We start from the raw sequence: 23,714 nt of genomic DNA on the forward strand, positions 1-23,714 counted from the left end.
TTGCTTAATTATCAGCTGCTGTAGTCACAACGGTTGCATACCAACACTGTTTCTGTAAGCTGATTTCTATTCCCAACATAGTTGTAAAAAGTACAGAATTTGCGTCGATTGCCTCTTAAATTGCAGCTGTGAGAGGACCGGGCCGCATGCCAGTGCTTTGGGAAGGAGGAGGCGACACAACAGCACCCACTGCCTTTTGACAACACTACGAATGACAGAAGTTTCTCTTTTTTTTTTTTTTTTATTCACAGCTGAAGTTGCAGACACCCAATTGTTTCTATGTTATAGTCCACAAACATTTTGAATCTACTTAATTTATCTTACCTAGCACTAAAATAAGCATTTAAGTAATCCTGTTTTCCCAAACGAAACAATTAACTAAAACCCTGCAATGATATGTAAATTGGATGATATATGACCAGTTTCTACATTTCTTTTTATTATCTGCTGCATGTATTGTATTTTTTTTCCAAAATGAATCAAAATAATTGTTTTGATACCGTCTAATCGTGTTTTAAAAGTAAGCCGTGAACTCATTAAAAAAACTAAACAAAAACATTAGCATGTACTCGTTATTCTTCTGCAGCTGGTTGTTGGGTTGTTTTGCAATTAAATGTATAATATGAGTCTATTAGTGTAATATTAGGTGGAGAAAACTCAGAAAAGTCGATATACAATGGGACCAAATGTACCACCTTGTGGTACAATAAACACAACCCTTTCAGAACATGGATCTAAAGTTGGAAACAAACATTCCTGAGTGTATCCTGAATCCTTTTGCCACAATAATCCCAAAATACGCTTTGTTGTTAATACCTCGGAAAGGAATTTCGTCCTGAACTTTCCAAGCGCACACACCCACACACACACAAAACGAGACTTTTTCTTCCTGCGTGGATCCGGCACACGACCAAAATAAGCTCGGGCTAGAAAACAGGATGGCAAGAAGATGGAGGGGCACGCCACCGTGACGCTCTCTGTGTGTGGAAGTCAGAGCAGGAAGGCGGGGTCGGAGGTCGGCGGGGCGGGGGAGAGTAGTAGTGATATCGGCCCCCCTCACTACAGAGGAAGCCAGCAGGAAGTTGGAGCCAATTGTTTTGTTTTTTTTTGTTGTTGTTTCTTTTTGTTTTTTTCTGGTTCACAGAGTTCACCGCAGCTTGTGTCTTCATAACAATGGAGCTGTGTGTTGTCAAAAAAACAAAAGAAACACTGTTGTGCCTGTGAGCGTGTATTCATTTGTTTGTGTGTGTGCAGGTTACTTAAGAGTAGTCATGTAACAGACTACATATAATGGGATTATATGGGTGTTCACATGGAGCAGACGTGAAAAGTGACCCAGCAGACTCTTATCAAACCGATTCCCGTAACTGTGTGAGTGTTGCTGTTATATGTGTACTGTGGTGTTTGTGTGTGTGTGTGTGTGTGTGTGTGTTAGACTGATGAGGTCAGTTTGGCAGCGCCTGAATAAACAGTAATGGGCCAAAAAGATTCGATCAGGCTCCCTATCAGCTCAGTAATGTTTGACTGTTGCTTCTTTTGTTTGGCGATATTTGGAGATGAAAGAGAGGAGGTCAAAGCTTATCAGAAACCGTCCTCAGTCTAGGGAAGGAGAAAGTAGATGAAGTTAAAAAAAACAACAAACCTAGAGGTAATAAAGGGAAAAAATGTAATTTAGTTTTTTGAGAAAAACAAGTTAAAGGGACCGGAAAAAAAAAAAAAAAAAAGCCGTAGAAAGGTAATGTTTGATAACAGGACGGAGGAGGTGAGGGTCACCCTAACATCCGCCGTGGGAGTCCCAGGGGAGGGCAGAAGCTCCCGACATTCAGTCTCCCACAGGTCAGTAACACAGTCACCTCAGCCCACGCACATGTGGGCAAACACCCAAGCTGAGGTCGACTTTTACTGGCAAGCACGCTGTGCAAAACATATTGTGCTTGAACAGAAGCACAAAGTTTTACTGGCATAAAATCAAAGCTGGGCATGCAGTTCCTGTAGGTATCCAGGAGGTACAAATAAACAAACGGAGCACAAATAACCCGTCCAGTTCAACATGGAACCCAGTATACACACGTGCATGAAACCAAAGTTTAAAGTGAATGTTTTGAAGTACAAGCAAGGAAAAATAGTGCAGATTTTTTTTTTTTTTTTATATTTACCTTATTTATTAGATTTTTTTTTTTTTTACCAGGAAGTCCCTTGAGATGGGATCTTTTTCAAAGGAGACCTTCCAGATCTTTCAGTGAGATGTTTTCTTTGAGAAAAGATGGGAAAGTTTCTTAAGAAAACAACTCAAACAGAAACACTCACTCTGAAAATGTACAGTACAGACCAAAAGTTTGGACACACATTGTGTCCAAACTTTTGGTCTGTACTGTATTTGGTTCTTACAGATATTGCAATTGCCTGCCAAAATAATAATAATAATAATAATAAAAATTAAGCTTAAATTTACGTTTAAAGTAGGTGTTTATCATCTTATTTCTTTTAACTGAACATAGTATGAAAGTTTTGAAAGGCTTCGGCCAGAGTCTCGACTTGAATTGGATGGAGAGTCTGCATTCTGCAAAGGAAAAAATCTGTAAAGGTTCAAACATTGTGTCACAGCTCTATACGTCAGAGTGCAAAACATGACAGTTTGCAGGCATGGGACTAAATCCCAATTTATGTCTAGCCTTGACTTGTGGAAGCATTTCAAAGATTAGGGTGAAGGCAAGGAGGGCTTCCAACCTGTGCTTGCAAAAAGATACATCAAGAGAAATTAAGTGTTTGATTGCTGGAATTCTCTTTTTAAAATGATTAAGAAATGTATAAATAATTCTGAAAGTGTTATTTCCACTATTAACTCCTTTTACATTTTTTTAATAAACCCCTTGAAAGATGTGATTTCCTATTAGAAACTTTCTGTTTGAGGGGGCAAAGCAGACAATCACTCTACCACTGCCATGTTTAGATTTTTACTGAAATGATGTTCTGTTTCTTAAATGCTGTTGGTTTTTTTTTTTTAAATAAATAAATAAAAGTCTGTGTCTCATCAGTCCACAGAATATTTACCCAAAAGTCCTGGGCATCGTCAAGATTTTTTATGCTTTATTTTTTATTTTTTGCAAACATCAGATGGACCTTGGTGTTCTTTTTGGTCAACACTGGTGTTTAGACAAAACTCACATCCATGGGGAGAGTTCCAAGGCCATTTTGTTATTGAGGAATCACAAACACTGACCTTAACTTAGGGCAGTGAGGTCTGCAGTGCTTTATATGTTCTTTAGTGTTTTTGGGGTTTTTTGTGATCTTGTGGAAGGGTTCACCACTTTTCTATGTGCGCTGCAATTTTGGATAATGACTTTCATTGATTCCAGGGAGTCTGGAACCCTTAGAAATGGCGTTGTAACCTTTTCCAGACTCATGGATGTTATTTACTGTTTCTCATCTAGTTTTGAATTTCTTTCAAATGAGGTACAGTGCTTTGCTGTTTTTTTTTTTCTTCTCATTTATGTTTGGATTAGTATTCAACATCTGTTCAACACATTTCAAACTCCTTTTAAACATATTAATAAACTAGAAAGGCATCAGCACAAAAGAAGGGAAAGAAACAGATATTAATTAATGTAATCTTCTTCTAAGTCCACCATCGGTTCTAAATCTTTACTCCAGAAATCCTTGTTTGAAAGCTGCTGGAACAGCAGCACCATTGATTCTTGCTGAAGACGGTTTCAGATCAGCTGTGTCCATTGAGAACTTTTTTTGGATAGGTTCTATTTAAATAATATCTGCTTTTGTTTACTCAGGTTAACTTTGTCTAATATTATAATTTGTTTGATCTGAAAGAGTTCATTGCAAAAACAAACAAAAAAAACTGTAAGGGAAGACTGAACATTTAAAATCCACTCTTGGTAATTGTTTTGAAATTATGTCTGGCCCACCATGCAGTTATTCAGTGGCTAGTATTGTTAATTTTATAGTAGGGGTGTCAAACTCATTTTTGTTTTGGGCCAAATCAAGATCATGAATGCTCTTAAAGGGCCAGTTGTGCCAGAATGTATTGATAAAACTTGTTCACAAACTGTTAAAAGATCAATAAACTCTTAAAATTAAACATTATTTTAACATCTTTTCAGTCCCTCCAGGATTTTGTGATTCTTTTTTGGGTTTTATTATTATCATTATTATTATTTTTTGCAATAAAAATCACATTGTTTGTGGTACTAATTTTGAAATATTTGCGATGTTTATTTATTATGGTAGATGCAATGATTTATTACTGAGTGTATAGGTCATGGATTATAATCTGACATCAGTTAAGGCCGAGGCAGCTGTTTAGTACAAGTAAAGGTTTTGACAATTTTTGAAAAAACTTTTTAGTGCAAAAAAAAAAAAAAAAAGCAGGGGTTTTGTTGATTTTTGTGTGAATTTCCACAATAATTCTCAAAGAACTGGATCGACCGATTGATATAATTTGGCAGTAAACAGATAAAAGCTGCATTGATTTGACTGCTAACATAATGTTTAAGCACATTCAGTGTTTAGTCTAGATTCTAGAGGGCCACATAAACAGCTATGAGGGGCCGGATTTGGCCTCGAGTTTGACACATGAGATTTACAGGATCAACTTATTAAATAATACTCCACATGTTTCATGCAGGATAGGCATGTATATGTACTGAACATGTCAAAGCGGTTTGCCTGTGCGTATTTAGGTCTATATTCACACACTTCTTCTCACCTCTGTGTTTGAATATGCGTATACCTAAGCGATCCGACCCGGTCCGCATTTCAAACGCAATTCCTCTGAGATGAAAACCAAACAACGTGGAGCGGACCGTCAGGGCGCCGTCCGAGCACCGTGTGTGTATTAATTGCCCTGTACATGTTTAGGAACCCCTTGCGAGTTCCAGATGTTTGCTGGAACTCACGGACGCTGCTGTGCAAACATCTACGGCGTACTTTTTCCCGCCACTCCCTCATCGCCAGGAAGCGACAGGCGGCATCAGAGCACAAACATCTAAAATGGACGTGTAAACAAACGTACACCTCACAATCAAACATTTGTGTTTGTGTGCGCATACGGATAGCCCTTCTTTCAAGCAGGAGATGCTTGGGAAAATACTGATCCTCCCTTTTGATCCACTGTGAGTCATTTTTGGAGAAACCTTCTGATGGCAGGTTATATTAGACAAAGGCTGGTAGGAGATCTCACAGTTTGATTAACTGGAGCAAAAATAAAATATTGACATTAAGGTTTATGGGAAAAAAAAGAAAGTGTAATTCCTTTGGCCCAAATCTGACTTTGAATTGAACACTAATACATTGGAAACAGAGACGAAGGGCAATGAGGGATGTCCATTTTTACGACATGCTTGTCCATGTTTTTATACCTAGAAATGTTTCCAAACCTCTGAATTGGTCTTAAGTAAATATGAGAAAAGGAGCATTGATCCATTAATGGATTATGAATACGCCTTAACTTTCCCAACTGAATCTCTGTTTCAAACATTTTTTGAATTTTTGTCCTGGGATTTTACATGAATTCCCACTGTGTCTGTTGTGATTTACTCCAAATTGGCTTTATTGGCGGGTCTGGATTGGCATCTTGAAACAGACTGACTCCGTTATTATGTACTGGTGTGAATCAAACACATCCTGACACGTCCAAGGAACTCATACTTGCAATATCCGATTTCTTTAGGTTTTATCTGAGTGCTGTGTGCATCAGCATGTACGTTATGTGTGGTGAAAAGAATCAATAGTGCATTAAGCGCCATCACAAGCTGTTCGCCCTGAAGACAGACAGGTTGAGATTGGACAGAGCTTCAATAATGCTTTCCTGAAGGGATGTCCCCGTCTCTGAAGAGAAACGGAGGAGACAGAAGGAAGGTAGCTGCCACTGAGGGGCAGACAGGTGGGAAAATAAAGAGTCACAGATTTATTGATTAGAAACGACTAGACATGAAAATGAGGCATTCTGGTGCAAAGGAGGGGAAAAAAAACCTTTTGGTAGTAATGTCAACAGGCAGACGTGTAACTGAGCAATATTTATTGGAGGCATTTAATTTTTCATTGCCCAACGACGTCACAAACCTGTCACAAATTTATAGTATAAAAATGCTGCTGCCATGTAATCTAGGTAAATATGGTGCAAATATCAATGTAACAACCCAGTTATAATGTTATTTAATCTCATTATGCACTAAGCAGATGCTCAGTCTGCATTGGTCAAGATTCACGTACATTGGCAAGCCGAATGCTTTGATTGGCCGTAGCAAGTTTACTTCTGCACCCCAAGTCACTATCGTAAGCAAAACACAAGCTTGACATCATTTAATTTGGTTTTTCTCATAATGTGCTGCCTTTAATTTACATAAATGTTATAGAAATGTCACAGCAACAACCTGATGAATCTGGACAAGCTCAAACAGCAATATAAATGCTCCGAGTGTACTGGTAAAGGTTCCCTCACTTCAGTATGCTGTGTGCTTGAAGAGGTATCCTTGTCTTATTTTCTCGATAATTCAGTTTATTTTTGATTTTCAGAAGCTGGATTGGGCCACACCGTGTGGTATTTAAAGTTTTCTTTCAGCAACTAACCAGAGTATGATTAAAAGCATAGATTTGGTCTGATTTTTATACTCGAAGTTCCTGTTGCTTTTCTGAAATATACATCTGTAAAACACTCAGTCATTTCAAGAGCACTCCACTTTGACATGTGAATTGAGTGACACTCCAACCAACAAACAACCCATGTCATTCTACTTGATGCAAAGGTGCATGTACCCTAAAGGCTTAGCATACAGACACACTGTGGAGTGACTGGGTGTCCAAATGTTGTTGCTGTAGGGAACAACATTTTGTGGCCATTTTTTAGTGTGGTGGACAGAGCAGCAGCACCTCGCTGCCTAATGGAACCATGTGGCTTTTTCTGTATCTTCTCATGTTTGAATAGCTGTATATTCTCCTTTTGAATTTTTAATGTTTTGGCTCCTGTGGTGATCTGATGTGGACAATTCCCAAATTCGTCTCTCGGAAACCTAAACTTCCTGGTCGATTTTCTTCCTGTTCTTAGGTTTTAATCATCATCCGTGGACTACTTGGCTAACGGTTTTATTGGATCCTTGCTGCATTTGTCACTTTACACTGACATGTGTTTCCTAATGTCTTTTAATAGCCAGGGACTTAAACACACCTCCTGTTATTGCACAGTTCCCTTTTATTGGTCTAATATTAAAATTATATAGTGGCTTCATACTAGGCAATAAATCTGTGTCCATGCTGACTCTGCAGCTGGAAGTGCTGTTGTGTTGCTGATTTTTATTTTTTATAATGAAATTGTAAATAGTGCATCATGTTGCAGCATTGCAATCGAGCAGACATGCTAGTACATGCTTTCACACAGTTGCATGGTGTTTTTGAGAACATTGCCTGCTTGTTTGTTTAATAGGAAATAGAATATGCAGATCTTCCTCGTATGCCAGATGTTGATGCAGTATTCAAGTTCAATTTGCCATTATGAAAAACATAAAATGCGAGACAATCTTGCGACTGGAGACAAGATTATTGCATGGGTAGCCTGAGGGGGGAGGAAATCAAGGCAGATGAGGTGCAGCTGAAACAAGACGATGAGGGAGGAGCGGGCTGATGCACTGTGCCGTAAAAAAGTACTTCCTCCATTGCTTTAATTTCAGATCAAATTCATTTCAATACCAGACAACAATAACCCGTCTAAAACAAGAAGCAGGCCTCAAATTATGTTTTAATTTACTGAAGGAAAAATGGCTATGAACAGCAAATTGGTCAGTTTGGAAAACCAGTTGAGAGCAAGAAGGAAAAAGGGCGACTTGTGTGATTAGTCATGTTTAACCTATCAAGACCTGCAGCAGGCCTCGGATCTTGCTGGATTAAATGGTGGTGAAAAAAAGTAATTTCACACCTTTTTGAACTTGATAAGTTAATGACGGCTGGTTGAACAATCAACTTCTCACTGACATAAAACAAGATCTGCACACTGAAAGCTGCTAATAGCACAAAAACAGCTTTTTCTAACAGATAAAACCACCAAGCACGAGCTTTTATACATTCTTTCATTTTCTTAATTCCTAGTGTATTTATTATTGAAACATATGCGTAGAAAATAAATTACCCTGATAAGGCAAAAATGTATGCAATATTAAAAGACAGAAAGACTTCACACAGTTAATATATGCAGAACAATGAGAGACTTGGTTCTATTTTTCTTGTGAGTAAGAACATAGTAGAGACAAATCAGAAATTAATTTCATAATAAAAAAAAAAAATCCATTTTAGTCTTCTGCTTTGTGCATGACTGATGGAAACAATATGGAAGAAAAATTAACACAATTCTTAACTGTTCGGGAAATCGGCGAGTCGGGAGTTTTTATACCGTAACTGGTGGAATCCTCAACCGATCAGGATTAAGATTGTAGAATCTTAATCACTCTTAAAGTAATGCAGGAGTTTATACCTAAAAAAAAAAACAAAAAAAACAGCCAATCCAGGAGCGCAATTTATCCTACTTGGCATTCCTTATTTTAACTCAGAGCGGAAATAAGGAATCTTGGAGTCGTTTAAGGAATGCTGTTGGCTTCTGCGGTAGTGCCAAGACAGTTTCCACTGTGTGTATCGTTCTAGGATTTTAGTTGCGGGCAGCTGTGTTTCTACATCCCATCAATACTGGGGCTCCACTGTGAGAGACTGTTGCACACCTTACTCTTGGCGCAGCCTTTCCAGCTTCGTTGCCCCAAATCAGAGCAAACTCGTGGAGCATGAACTCCAACGATGGATTTGTGACCCTTAAGTGCAAATAACTGTGTCTGTTAATTTACGTCTAGGGTCAAGATTAGCATCTGTCTTTCTTTTTATTTAGATGCCCATTAGTTGCAGTTCCCTGCATCGACATTCACATTCAACATAAACAACTAAAAATACGTACATAGCTCACATAACAAATTCAAAATTAAAGTAACTACAACATTTTTTTTTTAATTACAAATTTATAGGCTATAGATCAAAACAAATTGTACTATAATAAAAAAATGTATACAAAAGGACATTCACTTAATTATGTCAGGCAGAAAAACATACATAATCAAAACAACAGTATAAGAATCATTGAGTGTAGTAGTTTTTTCTTTGTAAATACATCATTAAAGCTGGTATTTCCAGTAAATGTTTCAGTCCATGTTAACATAAATATGTAAAGCAGACATCTTCAAAGAACTTGTATGAACTTGGATTGCATGTCTAGTTCGATAATCTCATATATTAGCAGTAAACATCAACTACGAATGTCATTCTTTGAACTGATGCTCTACCCTGTATAGTAGTCACCTTTGTTCCAGAATGTAAACCTTTAAAAAATTTCTTAAGGCCCAATAGCTCTCATACAAAGCTTGCAGATTATAGTGCAGTGCTTTTTTCCCCCCTCCTCTTCATCTCAGTGCATGATCCCTTAGTGCCCAAGTTATAGGTTAAGCGAGGAGACAAAAAGCCCTCCCCCAACCAATGTGGAAAACACAGATCAAACGGAAGAAGAAGAGAGGAGGAGGGTGGCAGGCAGTGATGAGAGCTTTGTTGCTGCTAATGGAGAAGGTTCAGAGCGAAGCGGGGTTAATATGATACGTGTTCGCGTGAGCCGCACCCAATATCACGGCCCCGACTCCTCTCTGTGGACCGAGCGTCTGATACTCTGTTCACAAGAGTAGAAGAAGCGGAAGACTTCAGCGGGGCTCCTAAGGTTGCAGATGGGTGAACGAGCGCAGTATCACAAGTCCACACCGTCGGATGTTTCATCATTATTGCTTTGTACACGCGTGGCACAAGTTGCCATAGCAAGATCTGCTTGCATCAGCACTCGGTCGTCTTGCCTCAACACGCGGCGCAGACGGGACGATGCAAACACGACGCAACAGCCACAAGTATGTGGAAAGAAAAGTTCTGTGTCAATAGACTGAAATCTGACTTATAGAGACGGTGTGAACAGGTGATGAAATCTGCCAGCACCCAAATCGAAGCGCTTTCATGCAAATGTGATCAGATGGATGCAGAGAGCTCCAACTTTCTGATGACACCTATTGATGCACTCATAAAATATTTCAGGAGGGGTTTGTTTAGTTGTCGTTGCCTAGGTTATTCTTAGGTTTTACAGTGCCAGTCAAGCGGATTCAGACCTCTTAGGTTCTTCTCCCAGCAGGACGATGACTCCAAACAGGGAGAAATCATCTTCATTCATTAGAATGGCCCAGTTAAAACCTAGACTTACATCTAGTCAGGAGTCAGGTTCACCAGTGGTTTTGTTTGCTAACTTCTAAAGGCAGCAGGGGAGGAATCAATTTTATTTTAGGGTATGAGAGTGAAACGGGCTGAATAAAAAAGCCACACTTTTCAGAAAAAAGCTAAAGTTTGTCTTCCATTTGAGTTAGTCTCTCCAAGTACTTAACTTAGTCTTGGTTTACCATGAGTAATCTCCGTAAAGTACAGGAAAGCATGTGGTTCTAAAGTTTGGACAAAATTTAAAAGTTCTACGTGTGTGAACACTTACGCGGTCCACTTCATGCAAATCAAAATTATAGCAGCTCCAATGTGTCAAAAGTTTGGACTTGTATAAAAAAACAAGCTTGATCCTTAAGTCATATTTCATATTGTCCCAAAGTACAGTACAGTGAAATTAATTTAATGCACGTGAAGAGTATTGAAAAATGAAAATGACATCAGAAAACAACAGATAATTGATTTTAACAATTTCTCCTTTGTAAAAAGATTTCTCAGAAATTTTAGAAAAGTAAAAAAACCAACAAAAAAGTCACACAACATTTTACGTAGCACGTTAAAATCAAATATATATTTCTGTTCCCAGCGTCAACAATACGTAACTTTCTGGGAAATTTTTTTTCCGTTAATCAAAACCTTATTTTTATCACTATTTTTCTCACCTACAATTTTCACTGCATTCCTCAACTTCAAACGAACAACTTTGTGTTTTGACAAGTCATTGCTGTGGAAACCAAATCACGCATTTTTCTGTTAATGGCTTTTATTGAAAGATTTTCTTCCTCTACGCCCGGAAAGTTAACTTGTTCACACTTTTGGTTAGGGGACTTAAGAAAATATTTTCATAAAGTTTGAGGTTTAGGTTTACAGTTTAAAGATTGACAATGTGGCCCCTTTGTTTAGCTCCTCTTGGTGCTCAGTCCTTGTTCAGCAACTAAACATTCATCTTATTTCAAACACTCCAAAGGCAACATCATCTTTTATTGTTTTGCAGGAAGTCCAAATCTTTTCGAAAGCAACAAAAAAATTTCACCAATTTCTTAAAATTTGCAATTGCAAATTTTTAGATTTATTTACGTTATTAATACACGCTATTATTTCACTGTAAGGGAAAAAACAAAAAGCAAATTCACAAATATTTTTTTCTTTATAGAAGACAACCGATAAGCCATGAGACAACTTCTGACAAATCCACTGTAAGTGTGTAGCTTGTGTGGGTGTGTGTGGGTGTGTGTTCACGGCTCTCCTGAGACCGACTTCATTCACTCTCGATCACAAACAAATTAGCCTCGCTTTAACGCACCACTTCCCTCCAACCTGGCTGAATACACAGGTTCCTTCGCCCAGCCATGCACAACAGAGACGTCCCACATGGATCCCGTTCATATAACAACCCTGAAGATCTACAGTCAAGTGTGTGCAAATAGTGGCGCCGCATGCAGTACATCCAAATGCTTTGAGTTTGTTTTTTTTGTTGTTGTTGTAGGAATAATTGGCAATAATGAGTCATTTAGATTTTTATGTCCTTTTGAAACCAAGGTAAAGGTCACCTGCAGCTGTTTTTCCACAAATAGATATCGACATTGAATTAAATCTCCTTGCTTCCACATATTATGTGCATTTTAACACATGTTGGCTTTTTAAGCTTCAGTAACTCTTACTGAAGTCATTAAGAACAATTTTGTACACCGGTGTACACTTTAGTTTCTTCAACCATACACTTTATATACATCTACAAGCCTTCGATGCTAACAGTTTGTAAATGCTGCACCATTAAGGACTCGGTTTGAATGAGGTTGATGAATCTTACATTCAAAAGTAAAGTTATGTTAGCAAATGTTTTCACAAGACGGCTTGTCAAACAAAACCAAGGGTTGTTGAATCACGTTTTTGTTTGAGGCGCTGAGAGGGTCTAGAATGGCCTGTAGTCAAACTGTAGAAACTTGACTTTTTACGTGGTATAAACTTGTAATTTATAGGAATTTAATTTCTATTTTCTCCTCCTCTGCTGTGCTGTAGTGTCGACTGGGGTGAGGTTTTTTCATATGATCACTACATCAAGGCAACGTTAGTTTTGTTTCTAGCTCTTGTGTATCTGTATGTATTCCTGGATTTAGTTTGAAAAAAAACTTGTCTATGGATACGGCTCTACGTCTCCCTAAACCCTCCACCTCCCTTCCCTCACTCGCCACCTTTCCTAACTAAGTCGCTTTTTTCTCATCAAGCATATTTTATTTGTTGTACACAATTCATTGCTGCAATAACTTGTTTCTGAATTGTTACACATTACAGCTGAACGGCTTAGTAAAAAAAGAAGCGGTGTTTTTAGTGGCCTTAGGAAGACGAATGCTGGAATTGAATCCTTGTTGCCAGAGTTATAGTTTCTTTCTTATTATGTTTGGAAAGTTGAAAATCTGTGGCATCTGAGAAAATGATTTTACCTGCTAACTCATCTTTTTTCAAAAGTACTTTCTGTTTCGTCAATGTACCTCTTCAGTGTCATTCTAATTTGCGTCCTTTGTGCCGTCGTCTCTTGTCTAACGTCGAGATGTTGAAAGAGTTCCTGCTTGTTTTGTGTTTGAATGCACGAGGCATGATGTCCACTCCATAATCCTATAAATGCAGAATCTCAATTTAAGTCAAGCCAGTGTACGAACATCCTTTGGATGCATGGAAACTTTAGCAGGATCTTGTAAGCTACCAGTCTACAGAGCTGACCTTAAAATCATCTGTTTTCACAGAGTTAGCCAAATTTTAGCTCGTTGAAGGTTCTTTTTCAAAGACAGTGGTCAGAAAGATTTTTCCAGGTGTTTTTTTTTTATTTTTTCAGTGAAAGAACAACAGAATTTGAATAGAGCCACAGGGCTTATGATGCACAGAACATAGAGTACACAGAACATGATGTACCGCTTACTTCCCTCTCTCTCTCTTTCTCTCTCTGCTTGTCTGCTTGACTGTGTGGGAGCAAACTGTACATGTGTGTTTCACCAATGAGTATGAAACACTGGAGGGCCTATATGTGCATGCATTTAGATCCAGAGTGAGCACTCTGAGTGAAGTGTACTTGTACGCACCATGTGAATGTAAACAAATGAGAACACGACGTACCCAGAAAACGCAGACACGCGGCAAAACGTGACGCCGCAGAAAACAGCCCATCTACATGCATGCACCTTTGCTTTGATTGTCTCCCTTCCAAGTGTTAATTTGGAAACAATTCAACAGCCTGTTGAGTGTTATTTTCTTACACGTGTATTGGCTTGATGTTAGACCCAATGATTTAGGTTTGCCGGGTTGTGTTTGTGCAAGGTAGGCCACCTGCAATCCTCCCTCTTGTCGGCCGCGGCGGATTTATTCAATGCTTCAGACAAAGATCAATAGAGGTGGGGGAGGGGCATGGAGGAGGGAAAGCAGGAAAGGAAATGTGTGTTTATGTCCACTTCTTTATCTGGTTGTGTGTTTGATGCACGTGGGCTCTAGAAACATGTTTACATGCAGGATTTGTTTTTACATTTTGTAATGGTACAATTATAAGTTCTTTTTTCCTATTTTATTAGAGCTATGCAACTAGAGCAAATTTGGGAATGGAACAGTTAATACTTCTGAGTCGATACTTTTTAAAGAACCTTTTGAGGTTCCCCTGTTTTCAGGAACCTCTTGGCGATTTCAGGGTAATGTGCCGCATTTGTTCCATGTATTTCTTGTCGTAAACATGAAGCAGGACGTCTTAGGACTATCTTTAAACGATGTACATCTTCACGTCACTCCGAGTGCTCAAAAAATAGACACTTGTGGATGTTAACACTACCAACACTAATTACTACTTAGGAGGCTTTTTTTAGCCAAAGGGTAAATGGGGGTTAATTGTTGCTCCGAATGCTGAATGCAATCCCAATACAGAAAACCGAGCTTGCAGCGTAAACGATCCTCTTCCATAAACGGCAGAGTTGGCAAAAATATTCAATGCGCTGCTTAAGTAAATATTCTAAACTTCTTTTTTTTCTTGAAATACCAGATTGAGGGGTGATCTCAGTTGACGGTTTCAATTGGTATTGAATATCCATATGTTCAAATGTATTCTGACACAAGATTTCCATGTAGATAATAATCTGAATTAGTTTTTAAAACTTCTGAAATAGCCCTTTCTCATGCTACCCAATTAAATCATCTTCAGCCATTGGTTGTTCCTTGATTTGTGATTTATATGCATATGTATACATATACATATACAAATATGTATATGTATATACAAATATGTATATGAATATACATATACATATATATACATATGTATACATATATGTATACATATATATACATATATGTATATAAACATATACACACAGAGACTCGTTGCCATGGCAACCAGTAAACAGCCCCGGGAGCTCAGAGCAAAGATTACGTTCAAATGCATCAGGATCAGAATATTTACATATATTATTTATAATGTATGTGTATATATATATATATATATATAAATATATATATAAAAATTCCCTTCTCACCCACCGCGGGTGGTGATTCTTCTTCCTCTTAGCTCGGGTCCTCTACCAGAGGCCTGGGAGCTTGAGGGTTCTGCGCAGTATCTTGGCTGTGCCTAGGACTGCACATTTCTGGACTGAGATGTCTGATGTTGTTCCTGGGATCTGTTGTAGCCACTGTGACTGCCCCGAGGGTCCCGATGACCACAGGCACCACTGTGGTCTTCACCTTCCAGGCCCTCTCCAGTTCCTCCCTTAGGCCCTGGTATTTCTCTAGTTTCTCATGCTCCTTTTTCCTGATGTTGCAGTCACTTGGTATTGCCACATCCACCACAACGGCTTTCCTCTGTTGTTTATCCACCACGACTATGTCTGGTTGGTTCGCCCTCACCATTTTATCCTCAGCTGGCAGGATAGCTCAATAGATAAGTCAGCGGTTTTTCACCCGGTCGACCCGGGTTCGAATCCAGGTCGAAACCGGAAAAAAGGGCGCTATCCTGTCTGGGTCCTTAGGCAAGATCCTTTGAGCTACAGCCTACCTCATAACATGAGAGACACAAAGAAGCAAGGAAACATGCCGGCTCAGACGTCGCCCGGCCAAACAAGGTCTGCGTCAGGTGCTGGGGAACCAGAGCACCTTGATGATAAATGGGCTACTGGAACAACGAGGCGGACAACGATGCGGAAATATATATATATATGTATATATATATATATAATTTACATAAATAAATATAGAAAAATACATTTATATCAAATAAAACTTTGTGTCCACTTCTCAGATTCTTTGCTTGTGTCATTTCCCCGACCACTGATATTCCTGACGCAGTACAAAGCATCAGTTCATGTGGCACATTGCCATGGCGCACACAGTGATGTCCAATCCACCAGATCACTGAGCAGCATAAACAAAACTTCCTGAAGGACTTTGTGTGGACATGTCCCCACCAATATTTCCTCCTCCTCTCTTTTCCTTTTATGTGCCTGCATCCATGTGTGGACAGTAACTCTGCAACAGCTGCACGCTGTATTCAAAGCATTAACAGTTAGTTAATGATTTTTAAAATTCCTTTGTAAAACATAAATGGCAAGTCGCTCAGTGATCTAGTGGATTGGACATCACTGGGCCAGCCAGGGAACTGGTTCCCTGAAAGGCAGGGCCGTGCAGAGACCTATGGAGGGGCAGGGGCTCAAATTTTTAAAAAGGGACGCATTGAACCAGTGTGGCAAAGTATGTGTACTTTGTTACTGTACTTAAGTACAATCTTCGTGTATCTGTACTTTACTTAAGTATATTTAATAATGGATACTTTCGATTTTTACTCCACTACATTTTACAGTAAGTATCTGTAGCCCCAAAAAGTAGAGGAATAGTCCTTTATCGCTAAGCTGAATCAAAAGGCAGAATCAGAATGTACAGCTAACGAAACACCAAAACAGAGACATAATTTCTTCTAAATGCTAAGTGTGTTCTAAACGTTTGCCAAGAAAAAATGAAATCCTGAAATTTGAGTCTGGAGTTCTGACATGGGGAAAACATCCAGGAACCCTGTAGAGAGTCGAAAACAAGAAGGAGCGATGAGAAATGACCGGAGAGGACAAGCTTCCTGTCTGGAAGTTAAAAGACTTGAATGAATGTGTAAGGGAGGAGAGGAGAGGCAGAGAGCCTTGGCTTTAATCGGCTCCCTGGCCACCAATCATTCTAACTGGAGGAAGGACTGCGAGGGGGCAGAGGGGTTGGTTAACCGGTTCACACCAGGCTGACACAAACTCAGTGCCCTCACCCCGCAGAGGGACCACCCGCACAACACACTTGCTAGAAAATATGCCTTGACAACATGACCGCATTGCTAGATTAGCATTTTTTGCCCCTGCTTTTAGGCTCCCACACCTGGCACACACGATCAGAACATCACTAAACGTGGAGATGCACATTTCAAGCCGACATGCTACATGTAGCTGCTTTGCTACGTATCAAATTCTTGGCCTGTCATCTGCCCTTCCTCTCCCCTTTGACTCAGTGAGCCCCAACCGGAAGGTCGGCCCCCTCTCTGGAGAAAGAGGCGCTTTTGTCCCTGCAAAACAGAGGCCTCTTTCTCCACGCTGTGCATGGTGTGTGTGTGCGTGCGCGTGTGTGTGTTTGCTCTGGGGTGACAAGTGCAGATAAAACCAAAAGCAATTGAGAAAGACGAAAAGACAGAAACGGAAGAGGAAGGAAATTAACAGCATGAGGGTAAACTATCCAAAGTTTTTTTTTTTTGGGGGGGGGGGGGGGCTTTTTTTTTATCTTTCGAGTTGCTGGTCTCTTGGCAGCAGCAAGGTGACATCGCCACATATGGGAACAACATATACAGCGGCGCTTTATTTCTCACCCCGTGTTTTATAGAGCGGAGAAGACGGGTGCTCATCGGCTGCATCTAATCGCACAAGCCGCTAGCGTGGCGCCTGACCTTCCGGATTCCCCAGACCTGAACAAGCAGCATCTTTCTTACACACAGGTCATGGGGCGGACAGTCAGAGTATTACCCAGGTAACAGAAGGTTTCATAAAGGTTACGAGTTCCTTTTTTTATTCTCAGGATTCCTCCACATTTCTAGTTTCAGAGCTCCACACATTACCAGATTTAAATTTATCCCGTTTTAAATTGGGTTTTTTTTTTTTAAAGTATAAAATGTCCACCTTGAAACTTTTAAGATTGAAAAGAAAAGTTGAAACAGCCCTATGTCTTGCTTTTAGAGACGTACTGATCCAATATGATTGGCCCAGATTTTAGGAAAAAAACAACAACAAACTTCTAGATCAGTTACCTGTCCAAGCCATAAGAGCACATCTGTTCGGTCCAATTCTATGCATTGTGCGTTTCAGTTTTTTATTCATTTTACAATAACAGCAAATGCGGCTAAGGAAACTGAAAAGTCAAGGTGCAGGGTTTCTTGTCATGCTATTGGCTGGCATTTGCAAAGCAGCCAATCCCAGAACTGCATTCGTTTCTCTTGGCACTGAATGGCTTTGATAAGGGAAACTGTAGCTTCTGCTGTTGTGTTGAGTCAGTTTCTACTGTGTGTATCGATGCATGTTATATTTGCTGTCTGACTTACTATCATTGGCCGTTTAGAGTTTATTTTGTATCCTAATTTTGCATCTAACAGTTTAGATATTTCCTAGGAAGTGTTTTCTTAATCCTTGCCATTTTTTTTTGTGGTTTTGTTCTGTTTGGGAAACAGATGTAAGTTTAAGATGTTGGAAGCCCACCAACTGTGTCGCTTTTAGAACCAGCTAATCTGGATTTCGGCTAAATGCAGAGTTTTTCACCGCAGGTGAGAAATGAACTGCTTATAACCTTTTAAAATGCAGAGCTGTCCCTTTAAGGTCAGTGAGTGTATGACACCCTGGGGCTAACTTTAAGTTCACTTTACTCGCTTAAAAATGTAAATGCTGGAAACATTTACATGCGAGTGGAGGTTTTCACACAGATGGGACAGAGGAAGGTTTAAGTACCAACAGATTTACAGCCTTTAATGAAAATCCTCTTAAATCAAAGGAGTATAGAAGACACCCGAGAGGCCTCTACTTGCTAACTACAGAAGATTTAAAAGCTTTCATCCTTTTTTTCGGAATAAATCTTCAGAAAAGTTTAAGATAACCTCGACGCTATCTTAAAACGCGCATACATCCGCTTGTACTTGTTAGCTGAACATACAGAGTATGATGAAGGTTTCGAAATTCAAAATATGTTGCAGAGTCAGAGGAAAGTGACTAAGCCGTGTTTTTATGAGGAAATGAATCAACCACACATTCTTTATCAGGCTCCAGTCTTTCCTATGGAGGTTCTCACCCAGACATTAGAGTTCAAGATGTGAACTTTCACCTTCTTACCTAACTCGAGCAGACGGCTTTCAACAACATGCTGCAATTTCACCAATTTCCCTTTCTCAGTCTGAGCACAGCAGTGACCTTTGACATCCATATCATGTTGGAAGTCATACTCGGTGTTCTTTGTTTCCTTTTTTAGATGAAAACAAATGACCTGTGTTCTGTGGGTTGTGAAAAGCTCATATGGTGTGAACTCTGGCCTAGTATTTAAGACGTGTAGCAGCAGAGATTCATGCATGACTCACATTACAATAACCCAGATGTCCTTGTAATGTTTGATAGCTGCATGTACGTTTCATTTTATGAAACGTGACGTTGTAAGAGTTTCAAACCAAGGTTATTAACGATAGCTAACACAACAGTAACGGAGTATAATGATACTCGTCATTTTTGTCACAGTTACTCTCAATTTGTAACACATTCTTATTGCTCTCCCACAAAATTTGTTTTTTAGCTTCTTTGTGTTTTTTTTTGTTTTTTTTTTTCAAAATACTATAGTTATGTAAACTTAAACAATTCATTTGCAAAATAGCTTAAATAAATTTGATTTAAATAACAAAAGCATGAGTTATTTGCTGTTTTTTGAGATATATTTCTACTAGAGGTCTTTGTTTAGGAAGGAGTTCGCTGAATTAGCAAGCTAACGGCTAACTCCACTCTGTTTTGACACCACTCTTTGATAACTTTGCTCATAATATTGTTTTCTGAGGTTTACAGTTAATTGAGGGTCCACTAAAGTGAGGGTCTTAAAACAATCTCAGATATTGCTTGAAGTTTTATGCATGTGTGCCATGCTTTTCCATTCTAAGATTTAATTTCTTTAGCATTTTACATTTGTAATTTTATTTTTATTCATTGCGTCTTCCATCTGCTTTTGAAGCATTTGTTTGCTTCATTACTTTTTGTTTTTATACGGAAACAAATAAATCAGGCAGTAGGAGAAGCAGTTAATGGGTCACAGATTGGTTCTGGCCCATTTCTTTGGTGATCAAAATACAAACAAACTTCCACCTTTCTAGATGTATATCACGTCAGGCAGTGGCAACTGACTTGCAATAAGCAAATGTCAAACACTGAAGGTTTTCTTTAACTATTGTAATTCCTTAAGATAAGGATTTCAAAAGCAATCTGCTCAGATTTCCCGCGAAATTCACACCAAAGTTTTTCACCGGCCAGCCAAAAATGTTTGTCGTTGTTGTTCAATGACTTCGTATAAAAAGGAAACTGATTTTAAATAGCCGAAAATCACCTTTGTAAAATCAAAAAAGAAAACGTACCTTATCACTTTCAGAGTTCTGGTGATATTACAGGGTTGCTTTCAATAAGTGTCAATTGCAACCTTGTTCTACAATCAGCACAAACATAATCAAAGGCTTCGATTTAGACAAAAAAACTGTTAACATTATCTGCAGAACCCATGAAAAATTATACACATGCAGCTTATAAAAGGGTTATCTAATTTTGTGCAAGCACCTTTCAGTAGTGGAGCTCTTCACCCACGCATGAAACGTTCTCACAGAGAAAAGAAATCATTGACCCTCTGATTCTTTTCAGTGTGATGACGTATACAGCTTGTTGTAAAAAAAAAAAAAAAAAAAAAAATCATTTAGAAATATAATATACTAGCCTGTTCACTTTGAGTGCAGTTTATTGTGATTTATTTATAGCAATTGGTTCTTGGAGCTCAATACTGTTGTGAATAGCAGTGATTTTCTGTTGCAAGAGGTTTCTGTGGTAGATTAGGGTTCCTACGTTTCCTTCTTTCCTTCCAAATTTTGACTTGGGACATTTTACAGCAACCTTTGTGCGTGGATGTATATCAGGGGTGTCAAAGTCAAATGGACGGAGGGCCAAATAAAAAATTTAGCTACAAGCTGAGGGCCGGACTGATCAAATGTTCATTGAAATTTTTTTAAATGACGCATATAGTCTAGTGAACCTAATTGAACCTACTGAAAACCTAACAAATATATTCCAATATGATCAGATAAATAAAGCAATATTTTCTTATGGCTCTGTCAGTAATCTTTAATTTTCAACAGACACAACTGAAATATTTTTAAAATATAATTGGATTGAAATACAATAAAATAAAGTGCAAAAATCTATTAATCAAAAACAACACTTTCATCAAGGAGAAGTAACATGCAGTGAAAACAAATATTAAACTTTAACTTTTAAACTTGAACTGAGTAAAAACTCTAAATATAAACTCTAAACCTTGTTTGAAACCCCCGGTTCTCAGTGTCCACCTTCCTTTTTGCCATTTTTGATGGGTATCTGAAAGTTAATTTTACAGTTATGCTGACGACTGCTGTGCTAATAACCCTTCTAGACCGGACGTGTCGCCGGCGACACATCTAAATTTGCAGTACCGTAATTCCGCCACACGTAGCGCTAAGTGGAAAAATTCCAACGGTTTCTGAAAGGGGAGACGTTGCACTTTCCAGCAAGTATCGGGTTAATACGGTAACTTCGCAGCTGCAGCTGCAGAGAGTGTAATTAATCCGGGGGGCACTCGTTTAATAGACGGTATATTTCGGCAATAACTTGGTGGATATTGAAAGTTCCGGTTGTTATGGATACATGGGTAAGTACATCATCTCACAGAACATTTAAAGAACTACTTACAGTTCAAATAAGGAAGATATTTTTTTTCAGACGGGGTGCCGGCTTGCTGCGGTCTGCGGGCCGGTTCTAATAATAAATCAAGATCATCCCAGGGGCCGTAAAAAATCTTCTCGCGGGCCGGATGTGGCCCGCGGGCCTTGACTCTGACATATGTGATGTATATGAACAAAGGAGAAGAATTAGCAAACGAGGCTCGATAAACGACAGAAAGTTGTTTAGATGTCTTCTATGGTTTGACAAGCACAATGTAGCAGCAGGTTGGATCCTGATTGCAGTTTCAATGGCAGCAATTCCTGGATTTCTACTTTGTAAAAAAAAAAAACAACACAAAGAATTCAGCAAACTAAAAGTGCAGGTATGTAGTTCATGTAAAAGCAAGAGAGCAGGTCCTGCATGCACCAGCTGCTCTGCGGACAGCCAGCATGCTTTCACATCCACCCACACGCTCCCCACCATCCCGCAATAGTCTTCCCCACATTACCCTGGGGATGCGACCCGAGCCACTTGTACAGTAAAAGCAGCGTCTCATGTGGCAGGAGACATGGACACATGCGCGCGCACGAGATACTTTGCCATCTGGGACTCATTTTCTCCCCATCTATAACAGCTGCGGCTGAGGCTTTCATGTGTTGTGGTGGGCAGCGGAGGAATGCCGGGCAAACGGCCCTACGTGCTCCAACAGAAGGTAAATTACAGGGAGCCCCGTCGCACCGTGACCCCGGAGAGAAGGCAAGCCGAACTCTTTGGTGTTCATGGGCGAGGCCTCCTGGATTTGATGTTTTTTAATAGCTTGATCAGAACAAAAGCGGAGCATTTAGGTATGTTTAAAACTTACGTATTCCAATAAAAATTTGATTGAATACAATGGGTCATTGCAATTCCGCTCAGTTCTAATCTCGCTTCAATGCTTGGTCTTCGCTTTCTCCCATTGACTTGAATTCCTCTTGTAGAATGTCAACCGGCCCAATCAGCAAACAGAAGGAGTTGCGAATGATGACGTCAATTTTCCCCTCTGTTTAGTTTTGCAATCTGTCTTTGGTTTTAGCCAAGGCAGCAGAAGAAATGAAGAAAGCCATTTAGTCCACGTTGGCCATGCTTCCAAATATTGAGTTGGCATTGACAGCCATCTTGTTTGACTCAGCACTTCTCTCTTTGCAGGGGTCAGATGGCAATTTACAGTGTAGGCAATTTCTCGTAAGGTTCAGACAGTCAAACTGGGGCATTACACGCCAGCATGGGGAGATGTTAGCTGTTGGGTCAAATTTTAATCCTTTCTCAATAGCTGAGGGTTCAGATCCTCTGTACTATGGGGCATCTATCTATTTATTAATTTTTTTAAGAGATGTACACAGTGATGTAATCCTCAAGGACAGTGCAAAAATAAATACCCTCTTAAACTGATCAAAGCTCTAAAGAAAAAGTTGTTTATCGAACACTGTATGAGACCCAAAGGGAAAATTAAATTGTCCAATGCTGATCTTTGAGTGACTGCATCTCTAATCAAATGATTTATTTTGTCACAGCGTGACAACAACTGAATTACTCAGCCACAGAGCTATCAACCATTACTATTACTATCTCATTAAAACAAAAAACAAAAAGCTGGTAGAAGAAGCAATGAATGAAAAAGAAAAAAAAAAGCATACAAATTTGAGGGTTAGTCCGTTACTTTTTTCCAATATGGAGTGGAAAATCTTTTAAGACTCAAAGTTTTATAACCCCTTTAAAGCTTTGTTTGTTTAGTGGGCCCTCAAATCTCTATAAAGAACTGGTATTTTATCTAACACCAACTAGAAACTAGCTGTAGTCACTAGTTACATTCAAAAAGCAATTCCTTAAACCAGTGAAGCAGAGCACTCCTGTTGTTTCCGTGTCATAACTTTCCAAACAGGAGAGACTCTCTGAGTTTTTAGCATCTGGCATGTCAATGTGTATCCACGGTAACGAATGGTGTAAAACGCTTTATTTAATAACATTGTCATAAGGTTTATTTGAACTGCAGTTACGTTGATTCTCCAGCAGGGCATGTTTTCTTTACACATCATTTTGCCATTAAAAAAATCCACGTCAGATAGATGGCCGTGCTAATGTGTCAAAAGCAACATGGTAATGAATGAGAGTCTCCTATGAGATTGTGTATTTCTACACAACTACTACTTTGCTGAAGAGTGACGGGTAAACTTGAATTTACCTAAATAATTTCTTCATGTTGGTATCCAGTCCCAACATGAAAAGCACCTTTAAAAGTCCTCTTGGGTGCGGAAACTCTGATTTTAAGGATAATTTTGCGTAAATATAGTTTACTTATTTGCTCATTGCAGAAAATGATCATTTTTAGGGCTATAATGCTTATAAGCTCTAAATAGTAAATCATTTTTCTTGCCCTGGTATTTAATGATTGATCAGAAATTCACTAATGAGGTGTAGATCAGTCATCTCTTGTAAAAGACG

General features: G+C 39.1%; 1 protein-coding gene across 4 annotated transcripts in view; it reads left to right on the forward strand.

Moving 5' to 3' along the window:
* The window catches only part of LOC122826454 (protein phosphatase 1H-like), a 149,543-nt gene that overhangs the window by 34,915 nt on the left and 90,914 nt on the right, over positions 1–23,714 (forward strand). The window lies entirely within an intron of this gene.

The sequence above is a fragment of the Gambusia affinis genome, linkage group LG23 (genome assembly GCF_019740435.1).
Source record: "Gambusia affinis linkage group LG23, SWU_Gaff_1.0, whole genome shotgun sequence".
In the NCBI taxonomy this organism is placed as follows: Eukaryota; Metazoa; Chordata; class Actinopteri; order Cyprinodontiformes; family Poeciliidae; genus Gambusia; species Gambusia affinis.